Source organism: Chiloscyllium plagiosum, unplaced genomic scaffold (assembly GCF_037043375.1).
Source record: "Chiloscyllium plagiosum isolate Xiang-an unplaced genomic scaffold, Cpla_swu_hap1 HiC_scaffold_9, whole genome shotgun sequence".
Lineage (NCBI taxonomy): Eukaryota > Metazoa > Chordata > Chondrichthyes > Orectolobiformes > Hemiscylliidae > Chiloscyllium > Chiloscyllium plagiosum.
Window position 1 is genome coordinate 50,277,280 of NW_028270147.1, and position 27,781 is coordinate 50,305,060.

General features: G+C 42.9%; 1 protein-coding gene across 1 annotated transcript in view; it reads left to right on the forward strand.

The window, feature by feature from the left end:
- Positions 1 to 27,781, forward strand: part of LOC122554359 (metalloprotease TIKI2-like) — a 422,004-nt gene that overhangs the window by 214,569 nt on the left and 179,654 nt on the right. The gene's annotated exons all lie outside the window — the stretch shown is intronic.

Below are 27,781 nucleotides of genomic sequence, written 5' to 3' on the forward strand. Positions count from 1 at the left end.
TAGTGCTTGCTGTCAATTGCAATTTAGGAGCATGCCTTAAATCCTTTGAAGACTGTGGAAAAAAGTTTGTTTATGTCATTTTTTTTAAAGATAAGATTCTTTTTCTTCATAAAAAGTTCATTAATGGCCTTTTGTAACATTATAATTATAAAACGATTGTGGCTGTTGGATGCTCAGATGTACCAATTCAGGAGACTGCCCCGACCCTGTTTCTGAGATTTTGGTCAGCTCCAAAAAATACACATTTTCGCTAACTTCTTGCTCCTCTGCTTACATGGAAAAAATATTTGCAGCTTATTATGAATTTAGGAAGCAATGGGGAAGGAAATATGAAGTAAACTCTGGCTGAGATGCTAAACTATTGTAAATGGGTTTTGTCTCTATTTGGTCTGTGTGGTGGATCAGAATGCCATTCCTGGAACTTACAATGCAACTATTGCTACATCTAAACCCAATCAACAGACAACAGACAATAGACAATAGGTGCAGGAGTAGGCCATTCTGCCCTTTGAGCCTGCACCACCATTCAGTATGATCATGGCTGATCATCCTTAATCAGTATCCTGTTCCTGCCTGATCTCCATAACCCTTCATTCCACAATCCTTGAGAGCTCTATCCAACTCTTTCTTAAATGAATCCAGAGACTGGGCCTCCACTGCCCTCTGGGACAGAGCATTCCACACAGCCACCACTCTCTGGGTGAAGAAGTTTCTCCTCATCTCTGTCCTAAATGGTCTACCCCGTATTTTTAAGCTGTGTCCTCTGGTTCGGCACTCACCCATCAGCGGAAACATGTTTCCTGCCTCCAGAGTGTCCAATCCTTTAATAATCTTATATGTCTCAATCAGATCCCCTCTCAGTCTTCTAAACTCAAGGGTCTACAAGCCCAGTCGCTCCAGTCTTTCAGTGTAAGGTAATCCCACCATTCCAGGAATTGACCTCGTGAACCTATGCTGCACTCCCTCAATAGCCAGAATGTCTTTCCTCAAATTTGGAGACCAGAAGTACACACAATACTCCAGGTGTGATCTCACCAGGGCCGTGTACAGCTGCAGAAGAACCTTTTTGCTTCTATACTCAATCCGTCTTGTTATGAAGGCCGGCATGCGATTAGCCTTCTTCACTACCTACTGTACCTGCATGCTTACTGTACTGCCCCTTTACCTAAATTGATTCCATTTACGTAGTAATCTGCCTTCCTGTTCTTGCCACCAAAATGGATAACCATACATTTATCCACATTAAACTGCATCTGCCATGCATCTGACCACTCACCTAACTTGTCCAGGTCACCCTGTAATCTCCTAACATCCTCATCACATTTCACCCTGCCACCCAGCTTAGTATCATCAGCAAATTTGCTAATGTTATTACTAATACCATCTTCTATATAATTACCATATATTGTAAAAAGCTGCAGTTCCAGTACTGATCCCTGCGGTACCCCACTGGTCACTGCCTGCCATTCCGAAATGGAGCCATTTATCACTACTCTTTGTTTCCTATCAGCCAACCAGCTTTCAATCCAAGTCAGTACTTTGCCCCCAATACCATGCACCCTAATTTTGCTCACTAACCTCCTATGTGGGACTTTATCAAAAGGTTTCTGAAAGTTCAGGTACACTACATCTACTGGATCTCCCTCGTCCATCTTCAGAGTTACATCCTCAAAAAATTCCAGAAGATTAGTCAAGCATGATTTCCCCTTCATAGATTCATGCTGACTCTGACCTAACCTGTTACTACTATCGAGATGTGTCGTAATTTCATCCTTTATAATTGACTCCAGCATCTTTCCCACCATTGAGGTCAGACTAACTGAGCTATAATTTCCTGTTTTCTCTCTCCCACCTTTCTTAAAAAGTGGTACAACATTAGCCACCCTCCAATCCGCAGGAACTGATCTCGAATCTATCGACTCTGGAAAATAATCACCAACACATCCACGATTTCTTGAGCCACCTCCTTCAGTACCCTGGGATGTAGACCATCAGGCCCGGCGGACTTATCAACCTTCAGACCTAAGAGTCTCTCCAACACCAATTCCTGGCAAATATAAATTCCCTTACGTGCAGGTCCTTCAGCCACTGTTACCTCAGGGAGATTGCTTGTGTCTTCCCCAGTGAACACAGATCTGAAGTACCAATTCAATTCTTCTGCCATTTCTTTGTTCCCTGTAATATATTCCCCTGTTTCTGTCTTCAAGGGCCCAATTTTAGTCTTAACCATTTTTTGCCTTTCACATACCTAAAAAATCTTTTACTATCCTCCTTTATATTATTGGCCAGTTTACCTTCGTACCTCATTTTTTTCTCTGCGTATTTCCTTCTTAGTAATCCTCTGTTGTTCTTTAAAAGCTTCCCAGTCCTCCGTTTTCCCACTTATCTTTGCTATGTTATACTTTTTCTCTTTTAACTTTATATGTTTCTTAACTTCCCTCGCCAGCCACGGCCATCCTTGCCTCCTCATAGGATCTTTCTTCTTTTTTGGAATGAACTGATCCTGCAACTTCTGCATTATACCCAGAAATATCTGCCATTGTTCCTCCACGGTCATCCTGCTAAAGTATTGCACCATTGAACTTTGGCCAGCTCCTCCCTCATAGCTCCATAGTTTCCTTTATTCAACAGAAATATTGTCACTTCCGATTGTACCCTCTCCTTCTCAAATTGCAGATTGAAGCTTATTGTATTATGGTCACTACTTCCCAATGGCTCCTTCACTTCAAGGTCCCTGACCAATTCTGGTTCGTTGCACAATACCAGATCCAGAATTGCCTTCTCCCTGGTCGACTACAGCACCAGCTGTTCTAAGAATCCATCTCGGAGGCACTCCACAAAGTCTCTTTCTTGAGGTCCAATACCATCCTGATTCTCCCAGTCTACTGCATGTTGAAATCCCCCATAACAACTGTAGTAACATCTTTGCGACATCCAATTTCTCTTACTGTTAAGAAAGATTTGCCAGCCAGTTGCTCTAGTAACTTGTAAGATTTTACATTTTAAAAAAATAATTATAAAAACGAATCAGATTCTGCTAATTCCGTTCCTGACTTTCAGGCTTAAGAAAGTAGTTAGTGGAAAATTTTAGTACTTCTTTCAGAGTCTGTTTTATAATCAGATCTGACAAGTTTTGTATTTTCACAAGCCTTTTGAATTTATAAAGCTGTGTTTTCATCAATTTTCTGGATGTCCAGCTGATGCATTCCTTTTAAATTGTGATTATTGCAGAATCTTTTGAATTTTGAAATTCAATGTTGGTCCGGGGTGTACAAAGTTAAAAATCAAGGAAAAGTTAAAGAAGATTAGTGAAGGCAGAGCGGCAGATGTTATCTAAATGGACTTCAGCAAAGCGTTTGACAGGGTTCCTCATTGTAAGCTGGTTAGTGAAGTTAGATCACAAGAGGGCTTGCCAGTTGGGGACAAAATTGACTTGAGAGTAGAAGACAGAAGCTGTTAATAGAAGGTTGCTTTTTGGACTGGAGGCCTGTGACCAGCCGTGTGCCACAAGGATTGGTGCTGGATCCACTGTTGTTTGTCATTTTTATAAATAATTTGGATGAGAATATAGGAAGCATGGTTTGTAAGTTTGTGAATGACACCAAAATTGGTTGGATAGTGGAAAGTGAAGAAGGTTATCTAAGAGTACAACAGTACCTGATTAACTGGGCGAATGAGCTGAGGAGCAGCACATGGTGTTTAATTTAGATAAGTTCTTGCATTTTGCTAAGACAAGCAAGGTCAGGACATATGGTAGGGCCATGGGGAGTGTTGTTGAATGGAGAGACATAAGGATTCAGGTACATAATTCCTTGAAAGTGGTGTCACAGGTAGTCAGGGGTGTGAAGAAGACATTTGGCACACTTGCCTTAATCAGTCAGAGCACTTGAGTATAAGAGGTGGGATGTCATATTGTGGCTGTACAGGACATTAGTGAGGCTACTTTGGGAGTACTGAGTACAGTTCAAGATGCCCTGCTATAGGAAGGATATTATTAAATTGGAAAGGATGCAGAAAAGATTGAGAAGGATGTTGCTGGGATTGGTGGGTTTGAATTATAAGCAGAGGCTGCATAAGCTAGGATTTCTTTTCCTGGAACATAGGGGTGGACTTACAGAAGATTATAAAATCAAAGATAAGGTGAATCGCAAAGGTCTTTCCCTTGGGTAGGGGAGTTCAAACTAGAGGGTATAGATTTAAGGTGAGAGGGGAAGATTTAAAAAAATTCTGAGGGGGGCACCTTTTCACACAGAAGGTGATAGGTAAATGAAATGAACTGTCAGAGGAAGTTGTAGATGCAGGTACAATTGCAGCATTTAACAAACAAACTTTGGACAGGTTCATAAATAGGAAAGATTTTGAGGGATATGGACCAAACACAGGCAAATGGAACTGATTTAGTTTGGGAAACATAGTTGACATGGACAAGTTGGATTGAAGGGTCTGTTTCCATGCTGTATGCCTGTCTTCCTTATCTGTTTTAGTTTTACTGAACAATCATCAAAAGGTGTTTGGGTAATTGACTGTATTGCATAGAAACATTTGCATTACCAATCATAGTTCCACCAACATTTAATTGTTATGTGCAAGTCCTTGGCCTAGCATTAAAAAATACTGAGTGAGTCTTGAGTTTTCAGTCAAGTCTCAGGAGAATTTTATGAGCCCACTCAAAGTGGGATCATGGTGGGGTAGGTGTGCATAAAAATACTGGGGTGCCGTGGCAGGTTGGTTCCCCAACCTTACCTTGCCATCAGGGAACTTGATCAATGGGAACACTGGCTTCATACAGGCTTACAGGATAAGCATAATAACTCATCCACATGTCCCATTGAGGATAATTTTACCAGGCCAGTATTATTTTGCAGTGGTGGGTGGATCAATGAGGTAAAAACAATGACTGCAGATGCTGGAAACCAGATTCTGGATCAGTGGTGCTGGAAGAGCACAGCAATTCAGGCAGCATCCGAGGACAGGCAAAATCGACGTTTCGGGCAAAAGCCCTTCATCAGGAATAAATGCCTAGTTGGTGGAATCTTGTGCTGCTCCTAGGAGCAGGAAGCTTGGCGGGAAGGAGAATGTAATTTTGCGAGAGGCCAATAGTCAGCTTCCTGACATCAAGCAAAAGGAAGGCCTTGTGCCTGAGCCCGAACTCCAGAGAATATCTAATTCAACTTTAAATAAGACTGAAGACTGCAGTGCTAACTTGCAGAGCTCGGAAAGATACAGTGGAAGATGTCCAAATTTGCTCCAGGGACAAAGTAGATGCAAAGCAAGTCAAGACATCAACTTACAGAATCATTCCTACTGCATCGCAGCGCTGTGCTGGACTGTGAAGAAAATCACAAACCAGCAATTATAACCTTCAAGTCAGAGAACCTGGAAACTGGAGATCTGGTAAACAGCCCTTCATGCAGGGTGAAGAATCAATAGCTGTAGCAATGGACAGGCAGCAAGAGGAAATCCAGTTTATCTTACAATTTCTTTAAAAAAAATTGAGGTCAATTTCATTATATGTGGGACCGCAAGGTAGAAATTTGTTGCAAATATTTGATGCTCCAGAAATGAAAGATTGAAATGAATTTCAGTAAAGCAGTTTTCAATGGTTTTTCCATTATTTAAGAAAAACAAGCCTAATCTCGCAGAGAGATTATCCACAGCAGTACCATTTCTACAGCAGGAGTCAGTGAGATGCAGAACCGAGTGAGAAAACTTTCAAATGCTGAAAGGAAAACTTAAAACATCAAGCAAATTCCCAAAGATTTAGAGAAATCATGGATGCTAAATATATGCTGCCTGAGAAGGTTCATGGAAGAACCAAAGAAATTTAAAACTGGAAAAAAAGATTCTTGAACCGTAGAATTACTTCAAGATTTCACAGCAAATCTGAAACTGAATAATTGAATACATAACTCCAAAGGAGCAGAAGCAGATTATGTTATTGAAAGGAAAGGTATTAATGAAACGTTAGCTACATCTGAAGTTTTAAAAGCTTTCAACAACTATTTCAACTCAAAGTAAAATTCTGGAGAGAGCCAAAATTAACAAAATGGTCTGGAAACTGATGGACTAGAAGCTATTTTAATTAATAGCCTCTTCAGGCTGGTTGATGGATGACAAAATGGAGATCTTAATGCAAAATTAATAAGCGATCGAACAGATGTTATAGGCCTTACCAATGAATCTCAGACATATTGCAATCTAAGGGAGACCTCACCTTGGAAAAGATGATGTAACCAATGAAACACAGACAAGTCCGTGCACAAAACAGTGCAATACTAAGAGGCAGGCTACATTACCTTTTACATTTTCAGTCTAAAATGGCTGGCTTTGTGATTCTGTGTACTAGCCAAGTTGATATAATGAGCCTTGCACTTGTGCTAAATGTGCTACTTTGATACCATTGCATCATCTGTGTGAACAAGTCCAGGACATGATCTGTATATCACTGTATATTTCCACTGCTGTCTACACATTTCCGTGACCATGGGAAACTTGTTGGGAATGAGGTGCAATACTTCTGAGTGCACATAACCATTGCAGTAACAAATGACAAAACAAAAATACAATAAATGTGCTTAAAGTGGAATTAAATGTAATTTAAAATGTATTTTTCTATACAATGCTCAATAGCTGTCCTTTGTGCCTTTTGTCACCTCTTAATTGTTCTTGTCTGAGCACAACAGCACCATCCACAGAGGATGTGGAGCCAGCTGCTGGGGGACTTTTTACCAAATTTCTCTTGCAAAAGCACACATGTACCCTCTCCAACCAGCCCTGCTGGAGGCAATAGGCTCACTGGGAGAGATGAGTGGAGTGTAGGCTACCTTTGAGTATCCTATGATGAAGTCCTTGGGCTGCCTGGCTGCCCTTAATCCTATCTGATGGTGCTCAATGACATCTTGTAGAGTCCTTACTCCCTCTGTCCACTTGCCAATGCGGCACTGCATCTGTGTCCAGCATATTGGAGTGAATGCCTGAACACATATCCAGCAGCTACTGCATGTTGTGTTGAATCTGGTGGCAGCCAGGCATTTACACACCAGAGCCACAACAGCAACTTAGACATGTCCCTGCATTCTTTTCTGCATATGGGCTTCAGCATCTCTGCCAGACTTTACCCTGAAGACCTCTATCAGAGATTCCCGAGTCTCATCATGGGTCTGCATGTGAACTGTCTGAGTGTCATGAACCTCTCAGGTGTTGCTTTCTCTGTCAGTTGTGGACCTGTGTCAGTGATGTGCTCACCAGATTTTGACCCTAAACTTCATAATGAATCATTGTACTCAAATGGTTGCACTCAAAGGGGAATGAGGGGGTAAGCTGTCTCCTCTTATTGGATTTGCTGTAAGAACCTGCAGTGGTAACTGGATGAATGGCAGTCCTGCAGCCTCCCTGCTGCCAAAGGAAGAAGCCCTGTAGGTCAAAGAAGGTTTCAACAAACTTTACTGGCAGTGCCTCAGTCATCTGATTTGACCTGTGTTCTGCTGGACCTCTGTACAGTATTGGAAAGCAGTCCTGGCCACAGCTTATGAACTGTAAGAACTTAGGGAAATCCCACCAGCCAACCAAGTTTGTTTCTAACAAACATTCCCTGTGCCTATCAAGGCATCAAGCTTTCTCATTATCATTTGACTGTTTTCTATTACTTATTTCATATATGCCCCCAATTTCATCTATATTTTCTGAAAAATCAGAGTCCTACTTTCACTATTGCATTCATAGAATTTTGAGTTTCTTTTCCTTGCAAGTATTTTTTCTCTTGCTGTTCTTACTTGGAGTACAGTTCTTCAAACAGTGGCTGTAGCCTAGTCACAAGGTCATCCCTTTAGCAATGAAGTAGTTAAGAATCTGAACACTGTAGATTTAAGGATATAGTGTGGAAGGCTAGGATCAAAATATCTTGATATTTTCCACATGTTTAAATGTATTTGTGTGCAACATGAAGACCTCCAGTGGTCCAAGGTGAGTAACATTATCAAAATAATGTGTAGCCACAGTGACTCATGACCATCTTCCGTATTTTCATAACAAGTTTATAATCTTCACTATCTTCTACTGCAAATGTTTTCATTTTATCACAACAGTATAAGTAAAGGCCATATAAGCCATTGAAGTGAAATATAGACAATAGAAAAATACAATTTAGACTGAAGGGTCTGTTTCTGTGCTATACCTCTATGACTCTGACAATGGGTGGGATCCAATAAGGGTCTGAATGATGAGGACTTTGGTGAGATGAACGAACCATTCAGGGCAGTTGGAATCAGAATTCCCTCCAGATGAGAAATGAGGAGTTGAATTGGCAGATAGCCCACCACCCATCTTGATTCTTTCTGCCCCATTGGAAGCTGTTTTCCTCCTGGAATGCAAGAGAGGCAGTTATTAAGGGAGGTTTAAATGGTAGCACAGCTGTTATTTTTGGTGCAGGGGGAGTTGGTATGAATCAGTGCTTAGGGAATGTGAGTGCATGCTGAGTTAGTGGTGTTGGGGATTGGGGTGAGTGAGAGGCATAGTGGAAGATAGTCAGAGTGGTAGATCTTGAGCATTGGTTGTATGTGGGTGCAGCAGCAAAGAGAGTGAGTGTTAAGAATCAGAGAGAAGATGTAGCATTCATGATGGCAGAGTGGTGAAGGTCATTGACCTTGTTCCTACAGCCTTCCTTCAGATAGCTGAGACTGCACTGATGTGGGGGAGCAACTTCAGACAGACTGGCATGATCTCCACAATGGTCCCCCAAGACCAGGATGCCCCATCTTTGTGTCACTCATCTACCAGGACATCCAGGTGCTCCAATGAAGTGGGGTATTGATTTCTTCCTGTCTATGATGCCCCTGTTGCAAGTGACAGGAACCATGCTTGGGCAGCTCCTTTGACGGTGCTTGCCTGGGAGTGCAATAGCCTTGTAAAGGTAACAAGGGCACAAGTAATGCCAGTGAATCCTGGGATATCTGCTAAGTGTTGAGTTGCTCTAGGATAGATGCATGGTAAGTTGGGTTTGGAATTGGGTGTGAGAGATGCCATATGTATGGAACAAGTAGTTAATGAGGTCAAAATAGTACGAAATGGTGAGAAAACTTACAAGGCCTCATGGTCAAAAACTGTCCAAAGAACTCAACGCATCTTGTACTTAGTCAAAAAGCATAAGTCCCAAACCTATTTACTGAAGATGGTTCCTGTATAACTGGTTAAGAGCCTGTGGAATTGGGATTTGTTCTACAAAGATGATTAGATGCTGGAGAAGCTCATCAGGACAAACGTTCAGTTTTAAGGAAGAGTCATTCTGGACTTAAAGTGGTAATTCTGTTCCTCTCTGTCTGTAGATGCTGCCAAACCTGCTTAGTTTCTCCAGCATTCTGTGTGTTTGTTTCAGACTTTCAGCATCTGCAGAAGTTTGTTTTTCTGGATTAATGGTGAAGATTGTTGCTGGAGGCAGCAACAATTGGTCAGTTTTTACTGAGTTTATTCAGTCTTATGACCCAGTTCTCCATGTTATCTAGCTCATTAGAGCTGAATGCTTTAGGTCACCCCTCCTGCTGGTAGAAATAGTTGACCTGCCAGATTACAGGAATTTAGAAGACTCACAGGGGGTGAAGATAGCGATCTCAGCAGCATTACACCGGGTTGACATGTTCTTCCTGCTCCCAGCAACATTGCTTTCCTTTAGTTGAGACCAAATGTTAGCCGAATTCCTTTGGAAGGGTCCAACTGAAGAAAGAAGACACATGTGAGAAATCTGGCTTTGGTATTTTGTGATTTCTTTTTAATTCTCAAAACCTCCAGAGATGAAGGCTTTTTCTTAATAATGTCCACGTTGCATTGTGATTTATTTGTTTTTCTCAACTTGGACTGAAAGAGTAATTGAAGAATGTTTCCAGCAACAGTTGCTTACTCCACCTTGGAAGAACTGAGTGTTCTTGTTCAGACACAGTAAGTCTGAAAATGATTGCATTTCTGTTTCCTCCTTGCTCATCGATGTTTAAGGCTGTATCTCAGCATTTGACAGGGTTCCCACTGAGCCTTCCTCCCATTTCTATACAGCTGGCTGGGCTGTTGCATTCTCGAACACATCAACTTGTGTGAACTCTGCAGTTACTGTCTCTCCCTCACCAAAGTTGCAAAGGCAAACACAGGGAAGAAGTTATAACAGGGAGAGAAAAAAAATGAGAAAGTGAAAGCTGACAACAAGGAATTTAAAGGTTAGAGTGTGAGACCTTATGGAGGAGGAAAATCCACAGACAAATGTTTAGGACTCAATGAAAGAGCAGAGAGAGACAAGGTGAAGGAATGGGGTACAGGAATGGAGGTTATGAATGAAAGGATAGGGAAAGAGAAGTTTTGATCAAAGGATTCAAAATGTCCAGATTACAGAGGAAGAAGTGCTGGATGTCTTGAAACAGGTAAAGGTGGATAAATCCCCAGGACCCGATCAGGTGTACCCAAGAACTCTGTGGGAAGCTAGGGAAGTGACTGGTGGGCCTCTTGCTGAGGTATTTGTATCATCGATAGTCACAGGTGAGGTGCTGGAAGACTGGAGGTTGGCTAACATTTAAGAAGGATGGTAAGGACAAGCCAGGGAACTAGAGACCAGTGAGCCTGACCTCGGTGGTGGGAAAGTTGTTGGAAGGAATCCTGAGGGACAGGATGTACATGTATTTGGAAAGGCAAGGATTGATTATGGATAGTCAACATGGCTTTGTGTGTGGGAACTCATGTCTCACAAACTTGATTGAGTTTTTTGGAGAAATAACAAAGAAGATTGATGAGGGCAGAGCGGTAGATGTGAAATATATGGACTTAAGTAAGGTGTTCGACAAGGTTCCCCATGGGAGACTGATTAGCAAGGTTAGATTTCACAGAATACAGGGAGAACTAGCCATTGGGATACAGAACTGGCTCAAAGGTAGAAGACAGAGGGTGGTGGTGGAGGGTTGTTTTTCAGACTGGAGGCCTGTGACCAGTAGAGTGCCACAAGGATCGGTGCTGGGTCCTCTACTTTTTGTCATTCACATAAATGATTTGGATGCGAGCATAAGAGGTATAGTTAGTAAGTTTGCAGATGACACCAAAATTGGAGGTGTAGTGGACAGTGAAGTGGGTTAACTCAGATTACAACAGGATCTTGACCAGACACGCCAATGGGCTGAGAAGTGGAAGAGTTGGGATATCTGGTCGGCATGGACAGGTTGGACGGAAGGGTCTGTTTCCGTGCTGTACATCTCTATGACTCTATGAAATGCAAGGTGCTGCATTTTGGGAAAGCAAATCTTACCAGGACTTATAAGCTTAATGGTAAGGTCCTAGGGAGTGTTGCTGAACAAAGAGACCTTGGAGTGCAGGTTCATAGCTCCTTGAAAGTGGAGTCACAGGTAGATAGGATAGCGAAGAAGGCGTTTGGTATGCTTTCTTTTATTGGTCAGAGTATTGAGTACAGGGGTTGGGAGGTCAAGTTGCAGCTGTACATGACATTGGTTCGGCCACTGTTGGAATATTGCATGCAATTCTGGTCTCCTCCCTATTGGAAAGATGTTGTGAAACTTGAAAGGGTTCAGAAAAGATTTACAAGGATGTTGCCAGGGTTGGAGGATTTGAGCTATCGGAGAGGCTGAACAGGCTGGGGCTGTTTTCCCTGGAGCGTCGGAGGCTAAGGGGTGACCTTATGGAGGTTTACAAAATTACGAGGGGCATGGATAGGATAAATAGGCAAAGTCTTTTCCCTGGGGTCGGGGAGTCCAGAACTAGAGGGCATAGGTTTAGGATGAGAGGGGAAAGATATCAAAGAGACCTAAGGAGCAACGTTTTCACACAGAGGGTGGTATGTGTACGGAATGAGCTGCCAGAGGAAGTGGTGGAGGCTGGTACAATTGCAACATTTTAGAGGCATTTGGATGGGTATATGAATAGGAACGTTTTGGAGGGATATGGGCCGGGTGCTAGCAGGTGGGGCTAGATTGGGATGGGATATCTGATCGGCATGGACGGGTTGGACCGAAGGGTCTGTTTCCATGCTGTACATCTCTATGACTTTATGATTCCATACAATGTAAAATTGCTTTGAGTCAGATACAGCAACTAATTATATTCTTTTTGACTGAAAATAAATCACCAAAATGTTGTCCACAAAATTTGAGCCTTCCTGAACAGCCAGATTTCCAGTGACAGAGCCCACCAAATGAATGCAAAAGTCAAGTATTTGCAAATTTTAGGCCAGATGTGCTGGCTGCATGATGCATCCTGGCTTCTTGCTGAAGTCAGCTGCATTGTAAGTACCACTCTTCAGCCAAGTCTATCCACCACATGTGATATCAAAAAGAGTTGGGTGACTGGATATAGCAAAAGTTATGGTCCAGACAACATTCCAATTATAATGTTTGAAGACCTCTGTTCCATTATTTTTAAACCTCTAGCCAAGATGTTCCAGTACAGCAGTGAAATTGATGATTTAGAAAATTGACAAGTTCCAGTATACTGGTGCAAACGTTCCTTAGGATAGGGGCCTAAACCCAACATCTTCAGCTGCTTCATCACTGACTTTCTTCCATAATGTCAGGAGTCAGAAGAGAGGATGTTCACTGATGATTTTACAGTATTCAGTTGCATTCAAATTCCCACAGATATGGAAGTAATCCGTGCCTATATCCATCAAGACCTGGACGACATTCAGGCTATTAAGTGACAATAATAATTGTGCCACAAAATGCCTCTCAGTGATGATCTCTAACAAGAGCATGTCTAACCATGATTTATTGACTATAAATGTCATTACTATTACTAAATCCCCCCACCAGCAATGACCTGAGATCACTTATGACCAAAAGCTTAGCTGGACAAACCACATAAATACTGTGACTGCAGAACAGAGGGCAGGTATTCTGTGGAAAATTCCCAGAAGTTATTTACTTGATGAGAACAGCTCCAGCGACATGCATAGAGCTCAACATTATCCCTTGATTGGCAGCCAGTTAACCACGTTAAACCTTCATTAATTTCACCACCACTGCAGCACGGCAGCTGTGTGAACCAGTGACGAGATGCACTGCAGCAGCTTGCTGACGCTACATCAACAACTCTTTCTAAACCTACAACACCTACTACTTAGATCAACATGGGAAGCAGACAATGGGAAACCCCACCACCTGCAAGATCCAGTCCAAGCCGCGAACTGTTCTGACTGGGATTGGACCAATTTTGTCTTTCCTTCACTGTCATTATGTTGAAATCTTGGAACTCTCTCTCTCTGACAGCACTGTGGGTATGCCTATATCCCATGCACAGCAATGGTTCGAGAAGGCAGCTCACCACCATCATCTCAAGGGGAATTAAGGATGGCAGTGATGCTCACGTCCCATGACTGAATTTTTTTTAAAAATCCAACAAACATTTTCTGTTATTTGACAACCATTTCTTCAACCTATAGATACTCTTATGTGGCTTCAGTAATTATTGATACAACATAAATTCCAGAATAGATATTGTGAGTTGTAGACGTTGTGATATAGCAATAAATAATTGTGGGGATAATTGAAAATAGTCTCATTCAAAATTGATATTTGAGACTGGGTCTAAGCTATTGGAATAAATTAACCTTTATTATTTCCTTGAACTGACTTCATTTGCTGAATTCCATATCTTTTTAGGGTGACTTACTTAAAAATGCTATACATTATCCAGCAGAAGGATAATATATGTGACATTCATAAATGATGTTGATGAGAATATGCTGGGGGTGGTGATGATAAAGTAGGTTTATGGATGACACAACAATTGATTGAGGGTTGATAGTGAGAAGGAAAGTCTTGGGTTCCAGGAAAATATAGACGGGTTGGGTAGGTGGGCAGATTGGTAGCAGATACAACTTAACCCTGAAAAGTGTGAGAAGATGCATTTTGGAAGAAGTAACAAGGCAAGAGAATACTCAATGACTGGCAGCACACTAGGAAGCTCAGAAGAACAGACGGATCTTAGGGTGATTGTCCACAGATCCCTAACAGTGACTGGACAGGTTAATAGCATAGTTGAGAAGGCATCTGGACAGCTGGCCTTTATCAGGTGAGCTTAAAAATGTGTTGCTGGAAAAGCGCAGCAGTCAGGCAGCTGAAGAAGGGCTTATGCCCAAAACATCGATTCTCCTGTTCCTTTGATGCTGCCTGACCTGCTGCGCTTTTCCAGCAACACATTTTTAAGCTCTGATCTCCAGCATCTGCAGTCCTCATTTTCTCCTTTATCAGGTGGGGCATGGGTTATAAGAACAGAGATTGTTATATCGGAGCTGCACAGAATTTTGGTCATGGCACAGCTGGAGTGCTTTATGCAAGTTTGGTTACCATCGTACAGGAAGGATGATTGCATTGGACAGAGATGCAGAGGAGATTCACCAGGATGTTGTCTGGGATGGACCATTTCAGCTATGGAGAAAGGCTGGAGAAGTCTGGGTTGTTTTCTTTGGAGTAGAAAATGTTGCGGGGAAACCTGATTGATGTGTATCAGATTATATGGGCATGGACAGGTTGAAAAGAAAGCAACTGTTCCCCTCAGTTGAAGAGTCAAGGACAAGATGGTACATAAAAGAGGTTTTAGAGGGGATTTGAAGAAAAAAGTGTTTCACTCAGAAGGTGGTGCGGTCTCGATGGGTAGTTAAGGTGGGTAACCTGGCAACTTTATATGCAGTTAACGAACACTTGAAGTGTCACAGCATTCAAGGCTAAAGACCTAGCGAGAGAAAGTGGGCGTAGTGTAGGTGGCAGTGTCACTGAAGGGCCTTTTCTGTACTGTATGACTCTAAGGATGGTGCTATAGATGTTTTCACTGTGGGGGAGTTTGGGTGATTTCTTCTTTGGGGAGATGGTATAAGATAAATAGGATGGGCAGGATATTTTGGTGTTGAAACCATTATTCCAATTTACTGTGAGATCAGAAAATAGCCAGTGTAGGTTAATCTGATATTATTTGTGAATTGGTGGGAGTGCTTTTGTTATTTCAATGAATTATTTTTAGTGCTGTAATGATGGCTTTGCTAATTTGCTTTTCTCATGAAGTAGTTCAACATTAAAGATGCCTACATTTACCTGGTTAAAAATCACACAACACCAGGTTATAGTGCAACAGGTTTAATTGGAAGCACACTAGCTTTCAGAGCGACGCTCCTTCATCAGGTGATTGTGCTTATAACCTTTTTAATTACCTGGAATTACAAAAAAAAGCTACTTCGACACTGTCTTGTTCGATGTGAGTTCATTTACACAGAAATTGTGTTCCTATAGAACAAAATGATTGTAAAATATTGTGGAAATATAATGGGACCTTTTAAATTATCTTTTCAAAATATTATGGAGGCATTTATTGTCGACAGTTTGTCATTTTCTGTACATAAAGTTACATTTTAAATGACTTGATTGTTTGACTTTTAACCTTTTGTGCTGCCAAAGAACTGACTATTCAGTGGACGAGATTAGAGCTTTTGGCTTATTGAGAAGAAATGAATGATACAGCTATAACATGGTGTTCCTTGTGGCGAAAGGTTTCTGATGTTTTAAAAGAAAACTAAAAATTACATTTATTTATTATTTTTTATATATCATAAAGTAGTGATTTCATGAGGTTGAGTAAACCTGAACTTATTCCAGGCTGACCCAGTTGGCTGTAACACTGGAACACTGCATGACTTCGAGCTAGAATCAGTGAGTATGAATCACAGTCTCTATTGACATCCATATGCTTAACTGCCCTCAGAGAGTGAGTTCAGAAGCAGCCTGGGGGGCCTTTGAAGTCTGCAGCTGGGAAGCCAGGAGCTTTAGGGGGCCTGAATAGACAGAAATACTCCAACAAAAGTTACTGCTATACAATAGCACTGCAGAACAGGCAATTTGCAAGAAACATCCTCTCTCACAGCCAAACTGTAAATTCTGTGAAACAGTGAACATTAATTGAGCACATTCAGAAAGGATGTTTCTCCTATCTAAGAAAATGGGGAGTGGTGGTGGTGATCAGCAGTTGTATCTGTAGAAGCTTTGTGAGCTTTTTTTAGCTGAACTCATATAATTATTTTGGGTGGGAAGTACCAAACAGACTTGCAGCCCTCCAAACTACTTTTGAAATTGCAATTGGATCAAGTAGGTATAAATGTGTCATTTTCTGGTTAACAAGATGTAATGAGTGGTGTATCACAGGGTCAATGCTGGGGCCTCAATATTTTACAATTTATGTAAGTGACTTGGGTTAGGAGACCAAAGGTGTGGTTACCATATTTTGCCGGTGACTAAAATATAAGTAGGAAAGTAAGTTGTGAACAATACATAGGGAGGCTTCAAAGGGATTTAGATAGGTTAGATAAGTGAGTAAAAATTTGGCAAATGGAGAATAATGTGGGAAAATCTGACATTGTCAATTTTGGCAGAAAGATTAAAAAGAAGCACATTACCTAAATGGCGAGAGATTACAAAGTTCCGAGATGCAAAGGGACCTGGGTGTTCTGGTGCGTGAATCATGAAAGTTTAGTGTGCAGATATAGAAAGTAATTAGGAAAGCTCAAAGAATGTATTGTTATTTGCAAGAGGAATTGAATACAAAACTAGGAAGTTTATGCAAGCCATACATGGCATTGATTATTGCACGTTTAATATAGTGTGTACTATATTAGTCTCCTCATTTATGAAATGATGCAAGTGTGTTGGATGTAGTCAAAGAAGCATTATTGGACAAATACCTGAATTGGACAAGTGTCTTATTTGGAAAGATTGGATAAGCTGGAGTTTAGAAGAGTAAGAGATAAGTTGATCAAAAATAAGATTCTGAGGCCTCTTGACAGTTTTTGTATTCCTGTTGTGCGAGAATCATGAACTGGGGGTCACTGTTCAAAATAAGGGGTTGGCCATGTAAGCCAGAAAAGGAGAGAATTTCTTTCTCACAGATGCATGAAAGCGTTGGAACTCTTCTTGAAAGGTGGTGGAAGTAGATTCCTTGAATATTTTTAAGGCACTGGTCGATAGATTCCTGATACCCAAGAGGGCGAAAGCTTCTTGATATATAGGTGGGAATATAGAGTAAGAAGCTCAGACATCATCTTTATTGAATGATGGAGCAGGCTTGAGAGACTCAGCAGCCTTCTTCTCCTGCTCATTGGTGTATTAATGAGTAACCATGTGGTCAACATTAACTGTACATCTCTGCAGAAAGAGAAAAGGCACATCTAGCTTCAAAATATAATGAAGAAGTACCATTTAGGAAATAATACAATGTGGTTTTGTGATCTCAGATTGCAGTGGTCCTGCATGTGTCCTCACCAATCTGGAAAATAAAGTGCATTCCTCTATTAAAGGATTGGGATTGGGTTAAAAAAAAATTGGCTTGCTTCCGGTGATCACCTTAAAGCCAGGAGTGCAGAATAAGATTTGGTGGGAGCTGGATGGAAAAGCAGCGCGAAGAAAATAGGGATCTGGATTCTTGCCATGATAAAGACCTGATCAAATTCAGAAATTGCAAGTCTCACCTGGTTTCATGGAGATACACCATTTTTGTACATGCCTGATTCCTAGAGGTATCATTCACTCTTGTCATTCACTGCCTGCATTCACTTGAGCTTTTACATCCAGTACATGAAACCCAACTCTGAACTTGCTGTGTTTGGTCAAATAGCCAAGTCTGGCCCCTTCACATTGCACGTAAGTAAGAGACTCATTCTGTCAACTTGATCAGAATCAAACTATGGCCAATTTCAGAGAGTGATTTACAATGCTGTGGGTAAGGTTTTATGTTGTAACACACACTGATATGGCATCTCACCCCTGATGATACTGCAGAAGTTATGAGCCCTGACAAGATTCTGGAAATAAAGACATGTTTCAGAACTAGCCATACCCCTAGCCAAGCTGTTCGATCACAGCTACAATACTGGAATCTATCCGACAATGTGCAAAATTGCCCAGGTATGTCCTGTATACAAAATGCAGGACAGAGCTAACTGAGCCAAGTACAGCCCTATCAGTATATTCTCGATCATCAACAAATTTATGGAAGGATTATCAACAGTGCTATTAAGCAGCCCTTGCTTTGCAATTATCTGCTGACTGATGCTCAGTTTGGTTCTGCCAGATAACTCCGCTCCTGACTTCAGTGCAGCCTTGGTTCAAATATGGACAAAAGAGCTGAATTCCAAAGATGAGATGAGAATTATTGTCCTTGACATCAGGGCTACACTACTTGAATGTGGATCAATAAGTCCTAGCAAAACTAGAATGACAGGGAATTGCAGAAAATTCTCTTTTGATTGTCATCATATCGAAAACAAAGAAAGACAGTTGTTGGATACAGTCATCTCAGCTCCAGGACATATGGACAAGGAACAAGAATACTGGATCAGTGGTGCTGGAAGAGCACAGCAATTCAGGCAGCATCCGAGGACAGGCAAAATCGACGTTTCGGGCAAAAGCCCTTCATCAGGAATAAAGGAACAAGAATAGGTCACTCAGCTTTTTGAGCCTTTCCTGCCATTCAGTACTAACCCGACTAATCTGATTTTAATCTCTGCTCTACTTTGCTGCACATCCCCCCCGAGTAATTTGGTAATCAAGAATATGTCTGCTTCTGCCCATTAATATTTAAAGATTCTCCATCAACTGCTTTCTGACATCTCTGCCGGACTTCCTTAGGGTAATGTCCTCGGTTCAACCATCCTAAACTGCTTCATTCATGACCTTCTCTCTATCATAACGTCAGGAATGAGGCTGTTCACTGATGACTCTGCAATGTTCAGCACTGTTTGTGCCACCTGGCATAGGCAATAAATACGGTTCCAACCAGTGAAGCTCATATTCCTGAATGAATAAAATTCGCACAACTGCACCACTCCATGAGAAGAACTCTGTGAACAAAGTTTTGCAACTCTATTCTGGCCAGTAGTCCTTTTCTCTGGAATGTAACTACACGCAAAGTTCCTGATTTTCATATACATCTACTTAACATGCAAAGCACTTCCTGTGACCTACATTAAAAATATTAACAAAGTACTGGTAATAATAGAGAACCAATGTTATCTAGACAATACTTTGCCTCCGTACACCTACACCAGAATGGAGCACTGCAGTGCAATAAATGCCCTACATCCATCACTGATGCTTCAGATGAGCTTGCTGTTTGTGTGGTTCCTAATTTTTTAAAGACAAATTTAGACGGACAAAGAACAATTCAAAGAGCATCTGGATACTTCAACCTTTGACTTATGGATTCTTAGGTGATTCAACAAAGAAGTGTCTGTTCAAAGTTTCTCAAATATGGCCACATTGTTGGCAACATGTCGAGATAGATCTGGATGCCCACCTTGTTATTACTGATAAGAAGCACTTTCCTAATTTTATCATTGCTTCTGAGCTCAGCTGAGCATAGACCAAGGCATGTACAAGTGCAAGTAAATACATTTAAGAGTGCTCAGACGTGATCTACACAATGTGAAAAGTGGGCCCAAGGTGGACCCATTGGTACTGTAGGTGAGATGATGCCTTGTTGTCTCTCACACTCCTAATAAGTGCCAAGGTGCCCTCCCCAAATCATTGTTACATCCAGGCAGGTGAAAGCAGGCTGCCCGCTCTCACTATAAATGAATTTACAACAATGAGGTGCATGGTCATTGGCACCCATTTTGGGCTTCCTTCAGACTGAGGTCTCTGCATCCCTACATGGGCAGCTGCGGGCAACAGCACCTGTGGCTATTGGAGAGGTACTGGAGAGGTAGGAGGTAGGAGGAAAATGTTTAGGAGTTCTTTGTACTTTTAGCCTCCTCAGACACCTCCATAAACCGAGATGTGCCTTTGGTTGAGACTGATCGTGCTGGCTGCTGGTGCACAGCAGTTTTTCATTCAACAATGTCTTTGCCAACAGTGCAACTTCTCTGTCTAGGTTATACAGCTCCGTGTGTGTTCCAGAGATGACAGCGCTCATGTTTTGAGTGAACTGCTCGAGGCTATTTGGAGAAAGTGAGGACTACAGATGCTGGAGATCAGAGTCAAAAGATGTGGTGCTGGAAAAGCACAGCAGGTCAGGCAGCATCCGAGGAGCAGGAAAATCGACATTTCAATCATTAGTTCTTCATTAGGAATGTGGGGAAGGCCCAAGGGAGAGGGGAGAGATAAATGGTGGGGTGGGGCTGGGCGGAAGGTAGCTGGGAATGCGATAGGTGGATGAAGTTGGAGTATGATAGTGATAGGTCGGAGCTGAGGGTGGAGTGGATAGGTGGGAAAGAAGATGGACAGATAGGAAAATTCAAGAGGGCGGTGCCAGGTTGGAGAGGTGGATCTGGGATAAGGTGGAGAGGGGAGGTGAGGAAACTGGTGAAATCCACATGGATCCCATGTGGTTGGAGGGTCCCAAGGTGGTAGATGAGGTGTTCTTCCTCCAGGCATCAGGTGGCTAGAGTTTGGTAGTGGAGGAGGCCCAGGACTTGCATGTCCTTGGCGGATAGGGAGGGGGAGTTGAAATGTTCGGCCACAGGGTGGTGGGGTTGTTTAGTGCATGAGTCCCAGAGATGTTCTCTGAAACATTCTGCATGTTGGCGTCCTGTCTCCCCAATGTAGAGGGGACCACATCGAGAGCAACAGACACAGAGATATGTGTGGAGGTGCAGGAAAATCACTGCCAGGCACAGGTTTTATACCTCTTGCAGTGGCAAAGGAAGCTGCTAGGAGTGGAGGGTGGATTGGTGGGAGGAGCGTGGACTTAACAAGGGAGTCACGGAGGGAATGATCTTTACAGAATGCAGAAAGGGCTGGGGTGGGAAATATATCCCTAGTAGTGGGGTCTGTTTTGTAGGTGGTGGAAATGGCAGAGGATGATGCATTGTATTCAGAGGTTGGTGGGGTGGAAGGTGAGGACCGGGGGTGGGGGGTTGGTTCTGTCCTTTTTGCGATTGGAGGGGTGGAGTTCAAGGGCGGAGGTTCGGGAAGTGGAGGAGATGCACTGGAGGGCATCACTGACCACGTGAGAGGGGAATATGTTGTCCTTGAAGAAGGATGTTCTAATGTGGAATTGGTCCTCCAGGGAACAGATGCAGTGGAGGCAAAGAAATTGGGAGTAGGGGATAGTGTTTTTACAGGGGGTAGGGTAAGCAAAGGTATAGTCCAGATAGCTGTAGGAGTCAGTGGGTTTGAAGTGGATGTCCATGCTGAGTCGGTCATCGGAGATGGAGAGATCCAGGAAGGGAGGTGTCTAAGATGGTCCAGATGAGGGTGGAAGGTGTTTGTGCAGTTGATGAGCTGTTCAACCTCCTCGTGGGAGCACGACGTAACACCCATGTAGCGGAGGAAAAGATGGGAATGGTGTCGGTTAGCTGACAAAGAGGCAGGCATAGCTGGGGCCCATGCAGCTGCCCATGGCTACTCCTTTGGTCTGGAGGAAGTCGGAGGATTTGAAGGAGAAATTGTTGAGAGTGAGGACCAGTTCAGCCAATTGAATGAGTGTGTCGGTGAAGGGTATGGGTTGGGTCGGCAGGAGAGGAAGAAATGGAGGGCTTGGTGGCCTTCATCATGATAGATAGATGTGTATAGATACTGGGTGTCCATGGTGAAGATAAGGCATAGGGAGCCAGGGAACTGAAAGTCATGGAGGAGGTGGAGGGCATGGGTGGTGTCTCAAATGTATGTGGGGAGATCCTGGTCCAAGGGGAACAGAACAGTGTCAAGGTATGTGGAGATAAGTTTGGTGGGGCAGAACCAGGCTGAGACGATGGGTCGACCGGGGCAGTCAGGTTTGTGAATTTTGGGTAAGAGATAGATCTGGGCAGTGTGGTGTTCCAGGCTATTGGGGGAGATTTCACTCTTTCCTGATTGAGACATTGCACTTGCTCCACTCTGAGTGTTGCTGCACGTGTCTCTCTAGAAGATTGACAATGGCCAGAGTTCGTGCAGTTAAACCCACAAGTTCATGACGGCAAATGTACTTATTTGATTCTGTGTGAGCTTTCATCATCTCAGGAATTTCATCAGATATCCAGACATCTATTGCTTATTGTCCAAATATTGTGCCCCAAACAGTGACTCCTGAGGTTCCATATTCCTGCCCACTGGACCACTACTATAATCAGTTTTCCTGTTCACTCTGAGAGGGACTAATATCTCTGACACTGACACCTTGTTCTGCGTGTATTGGTAAAATGGGATGTAGCACTGAAGCTGTTCATCTTCATACCTGAAGAATGATCTAACCTCGGCATGGGGACAACGTGCACAGATCCAGGACTGGTGTGGGACAAAATCAAGGAGCTATTTAGGTGGAACCTTTTTCCCCAGTAAAAGCATGTTGCGCTTCTTACCTATGCTTCAACCAAACTCCCACTGCATTGATGATGCATACACATCCTCGTATTTGCTTTTCTGCAATGCTCCATAATACTCAGTGAAGTGACAGCATTGCCTCAATCATTACTGTTATCTGCCAGGGTGATCTCAATCATTATCATCTGCTACTGGCAATTAGCATCACTTGGTGGTCACCATATCCACTTGGTCCACAGGAAGGCTGACCCTCAGGAAGGCTGACCCTATGCCTCGCCTGGCACATCTCTGAAACATTCTTTTGTTCTGCATGAACGAGAAGTAATGTGAGCCTTATATAGTGCATGGCAGAATATTGCATTATTGTCTGTGCTTCACTGTGCCCAGTCTCACCTCTTCTGTGCACAGATTATATGAGCTGCTTACAAGCAGAGGTGTGCATGATGTCTCACACTATCTCTACAGGATGCAGATGTGAGCCTTCCCTTGATCCCCTATGTGGATGAGTCCAGATACTCAATGTGCTAATGTGCAACATGTCTCTGAATTTCTTCCAGCAATGACTCCACAAATGCTGGTGGTCTCCAGCTGTGATCATCACAGCCAGATGTTGTATCTAGGCTTCTTGCTTGTGTAAGGTAGATTGTTAAGTGAATGTTATATCCCTCTGTGCTCCTTCACCTGAGGACAGGGCAACTGGCTGCAACCTTTCCCATGCTGTTCCTCTGTGATATTCTTTGAATAAAAATATAAGGTGAAAAAGATGATGAGCAGTTACATTTCTGTCATTCACATGTCCCAACCATTTTCATCATTTCATTAATAAATACTGTTAACATTGCGGTGGAGAGAGTGGCTCAGCATAAGTGCTTTGTGCTACTTGTGTTATAGGTATCCCTTCGAAGTGGTTTGTCTCACTCAGTGATCCCTGACAGCCCCACTGGCTTGCTCCCTCTTAGTTACACTGCTACACTGTGCAGATGTTAGACTTCTGGTCACAGGTCAAAGTTTGGGCACACCCTGATTGATGGGTGGAAAGAGGGACAAATGGATGAGGTAATGAGCATGGAACTATTCACCAGTCATCCACTGAGTCTAGCCAGCTAACTCCCACCACCACATAACATCAATAAGACTATACCATCTCCATGGTTGTGCTTGAGAATTCATTGTATCTTTTCGGTGGTGCACTATAGTTCCTTTTGATCAGGCAACGGCAATGAGAATTCTCCCACAGCGAAGGCCCAGGATCCATTCCAGGGTCAGCTAATATTTAAGAACATTTACAGCTTTGATATAAATATAAAACGGCTCTCAAATGCAACTTTTGGATGGAGCACATTTCACATGTGATTCCTGTCACGCTTTACGCCAGTTCCAGAATTTTGAGTTTGCAGGCTCCAGCCACCTCCTCTTTACCATGGATGTGCAATTCCATTACATGTCTATCCCCCACCAGGATGGTCTCAGGGCTCTCCACTTCTTCCTGGAGCAAAGGCCTGAACCATCCCCTTCCACCACCTCCCTCCTCCGTTTGGCTGAGCTCATCCTTACCCTCAACAACTTCTCTTTTAACTCCTCTCATTTTCTGCAGGTCAGAGGGGTGGTGATAGGGCCCCCCCAGTTATGCCTGCAACATTCCCTGTTCCAGTCCTATCCTGGCCCCACCCACAACTCTCCGATATATCAACGATATCATCGGAGCTGCTTCCCTCTTTTGTCCAGAGTTGGAAAGGTCTTCTTTTTGGAATTGGAAAAGACTTCTGACTTCCCCACCGCCCTCACTTTCACCTGGTCGATCCCTGACTCCTCACTTCCCTTCCTCGACATCTCTGTTTCCATTTCTGGGGATAGACTGGCCACAAATATCCACTATAAACCCACCCATAAACCCGCCCATAAACCTACAGCACCGTGGCTCAGTGGTTAGCACTGTTGCCTCACAGAGCCAAAGAACCAGGTTCGATTCCAGCCTCAGGCGACTGTAGATGTGGAGTTTGCACATTCTCCCTGTGTCTGCATGGGTTTCCTCCGGGGACTCCAGTTTCCTCCCACTGTCCAAAGATGTGCAGGTTAGGTGAATTGGTCATGCTAAATTGCCCGTAGAGTTAGGTGCGTTAGTTACAGGGAATGGGTCTGGGTGGGTTACTCATCAGAGGGTTAGTGTGGCCTAGTTGGGCTGAAGGGCCTGTTTCCACACTGTAGGGAATCTAATCAAAACACCCACCATTACCTGGGCTATACATCCTTGCACCCTGTTTCCTGAAAACTATTCCATTCCCCCAGTTCCTCCGTCTCCATCATGCACAATCCAATGAGGCCAAATTCGACAAGGGAGCCTTTGCAATGTCCACCTTCTTCCTCAACTGAGGATTCCCCAGCACCATTGACCTCAACAGGATCCGACCCATCTCCTGCATTTCCAGCCTCACCCCCTCTCTTCCCTCCAGCAACAGCGATAGGGTCCCCCTTGTCCTTACCTACCATCCCACCAGTATCCACATCCAGAAGATCACCAGCTGCCATATCCGCCACTACTAAACACACATTCCCCTCGGCTCCCTTGACCGCCTTCCACAGGGACTGTTCCCTCTGGAATATTGTGGTCCACTCTTCCTTCACTCGCAACAACTCCCCCACTTCACAGCCCTACTGCACTTCACCCTGCAACTGCCAAAGGTGTAATACCTGCCACTTACCTCCTCCCCCTTCAGTATCCAAGGGACCAAACCCATCTTCCAGGTGAAGCAGCACTTTACCAGCAGTTCTCACAATTAGTCTACTGTATTCACTGCTCATAATGCGGTATCCTCTACATTAGGGAAACGAAACGTAGACTGGGTGACCGCTTTGCAGAACATCTATGTTCTACCCACAAAAAAGACCTTGGGCTTCCAGTTGCCGAACTACTTTAATAGATCACCCTGTTCCCTGGCCAATATCTCTGTCTCAGGTTTGCTGCAGTGCTCCAGCGAAGCTCAGTGCAGGCTGGGAGAACAACTCCTCATTTTCCACTTGGGGACCCAGCAGCCCTCTGGTTTCAATATCAAGTTCAATAATTTTAGGGCCTGAACTCCCCATGTCCTCGCCCCCTATCACACACACGAGGCCTAGTTATAATCTGCCATTCTACACTACTAACAGTCTCCATTAACAGCTATTCACCCTGCAAACCAGATCATTAGCAACTCCTTTGTCTGTCCAACTGAACTTTTCTCTCTTTGGGCTCTCTCCCTACGTCTTGTTTATTCCTTACCCCCCTCCCACCATCCTATCTGCTACATTTAAACTAACGTTTTCCCAACCACCATCAGTTCTGAGGAAGGATCACTGGACCCGAAACGTTAACTTTGATTTCTCTTCACAGGTGTTGCCAGACCTGCTGAGCTTTTCCAGGAACTTCTGTTTTTGTTTCTGATTTACAGCATCTGCAGTTCTTTTGGTTTTCACTTTTCATATGTGCTTGAGTTGCCCAACTCATGGCAGGCTCACCTCTGACCCCCTCACTATTTCTGAAGTAGCTGGTCCCAAACTGCTGATCTAGTGCACCACCCCACTGCCACCCCACACACCAAACTGAAAACCAGAGGCTTGCATAGCCATTTTTAAAGGAGAGGTTCACAAAGCTGGAGTCCTCTCAGCTCCACCTGCCTGACACTTGGATGAAAGTCCAGGCCTGGGCTTGATTTTAAAACAAAAGACAAGTCTGAGGTTCATGTCATTACGGAAAGGGCATTTCCTGTGAAGCAGACAAGGACTAACTGTTATGTAGAAGCAGAAAACCCAAATCACCTTGCCCTACTGATACAGTATATGTGATGGTGGATGGTAGTACTAAATAGGGTAAAGTTAAAGCTCTCAAAATATCAAACAACAAATCAGAAGCAAATATTAATGGAATGCCTCACATAAAGAAAGCAGGTTTAACTGTAAAACCTCCTGAAAAGTGTTGAAAAAAATTTGAACAGTTTGTTTATGCACGTTCATTTAGATAAATAGTACATGTAAAATATCTTCCTGCCTTATGCATAATTATAAGCAGGAGATTTTCAAATCCAATTTTGTGAAAGGATAAGATCAGGAATGTGGATAAAGATTATGATATGAGTTAATTACATTATTGTGAAGGAACATGATAAGTACTTTTGATATGCGATTGATGTAAAGGGGTAAGCTTCATGTCTATAATTCCTTTGCGGCTGACCTTGAGGTCTGATGGGACGATAATAACTTCATCTGCTATAAATCATGAAGGAAAGGGTGCCTGGCTCTTAAACGTTTTGAAGCAGAGTTCTGGAAAATTGATGAGAATAGCTGGAGGAAACAACTTGATAATTGAGTGGCAAGGTTTACTGCGATCATTACCCGACCTCCCTTGGTAAAGGTGATTCATTATAACATAAATCACTAGAAGGATGCCTTGCTATGGAAGGTGTTGCATGTTACAAATAATCAAAGAAAAATAGAAATAAGGTAGACAATAAACAAGTTAGTGTTTAATGTCCAAAACATTGGAAAGAAGAAGGAGAGACTGTCTTTTCTTGATGTGATAGATGAATTTTACAGTGTAATATTTTCTTTGAGCTGTTGTAGACATAACAGTGACAAGGAAAAGAATGTTGTATATATAAAACTCCAAATTAATTGTGACTTTGTTGGCTCTTGATCGAAATAATTTCACAAATATTTGAGAAAATGAAATTGGTGCTGTTTTGCACTAGGTGTGGAAAATATTCAACTGCTAGTTGCCTGTTTCTCGCTTGATGAATTGTCAGTTAGCACACGATGGGCATTATGGGCACCCATATTTCTGTCTAATTTTATTTACATCCAGTGTTTAACTACAATAGTATTGCTTCCAGGACAGTTACAATTTAAAGGAAACAGGGGAAGAGCAGGAAAAGAGAACTTTAGATGTCGATCTTCCAGGCATTGAATTGTCTAACCCTTAAAAGCAATTCAGGCTGCTCAGAAACAATACGTTTTGCTGTTTTCTTTGAAAGATTTTCAGTAGTTATATGGTTGGTTAATAAATTCCATAGGAAATCAGCCTGCTTTAGCTAGTCCTCCTGTATGTAAATATGGGCAGAATGTAAAGACTGTCCCTGTCTGATGGTGAGATTGGCCATCTTTCCATCTGGATGCGAATTGAGGTTCTCAAATCAACAATTATTGCCCAATTAAGGGCATCATTCCACTGTTGGTATTCAGCCAGAGTCGGGTGAAAAAGTGCTGCTTCGGGTTGCCCTGAAAATAAACCCTTCTTGGGGTTCACTGTGGGCTGCTGGAGAGGTCCCTCATCTAAAGGCACTCTACCTGGTTGAGGGACTCATCATAGGGAGAAGGAGTTCATTGAAAACAAGTCCACAACCCTGCTTCTGCCTCTGATTTCCCCCTCTGCTGATCCTCAACCTGTGACCCTCATCCTGTCCTCACATAGCTTCGGCCTTGGATCCATTGTTGATCTTTTGCTCCTGGTGCAGGCCATTTTGTTTATAATGCTGCCTACAATGAAAATAGCTGGTCCC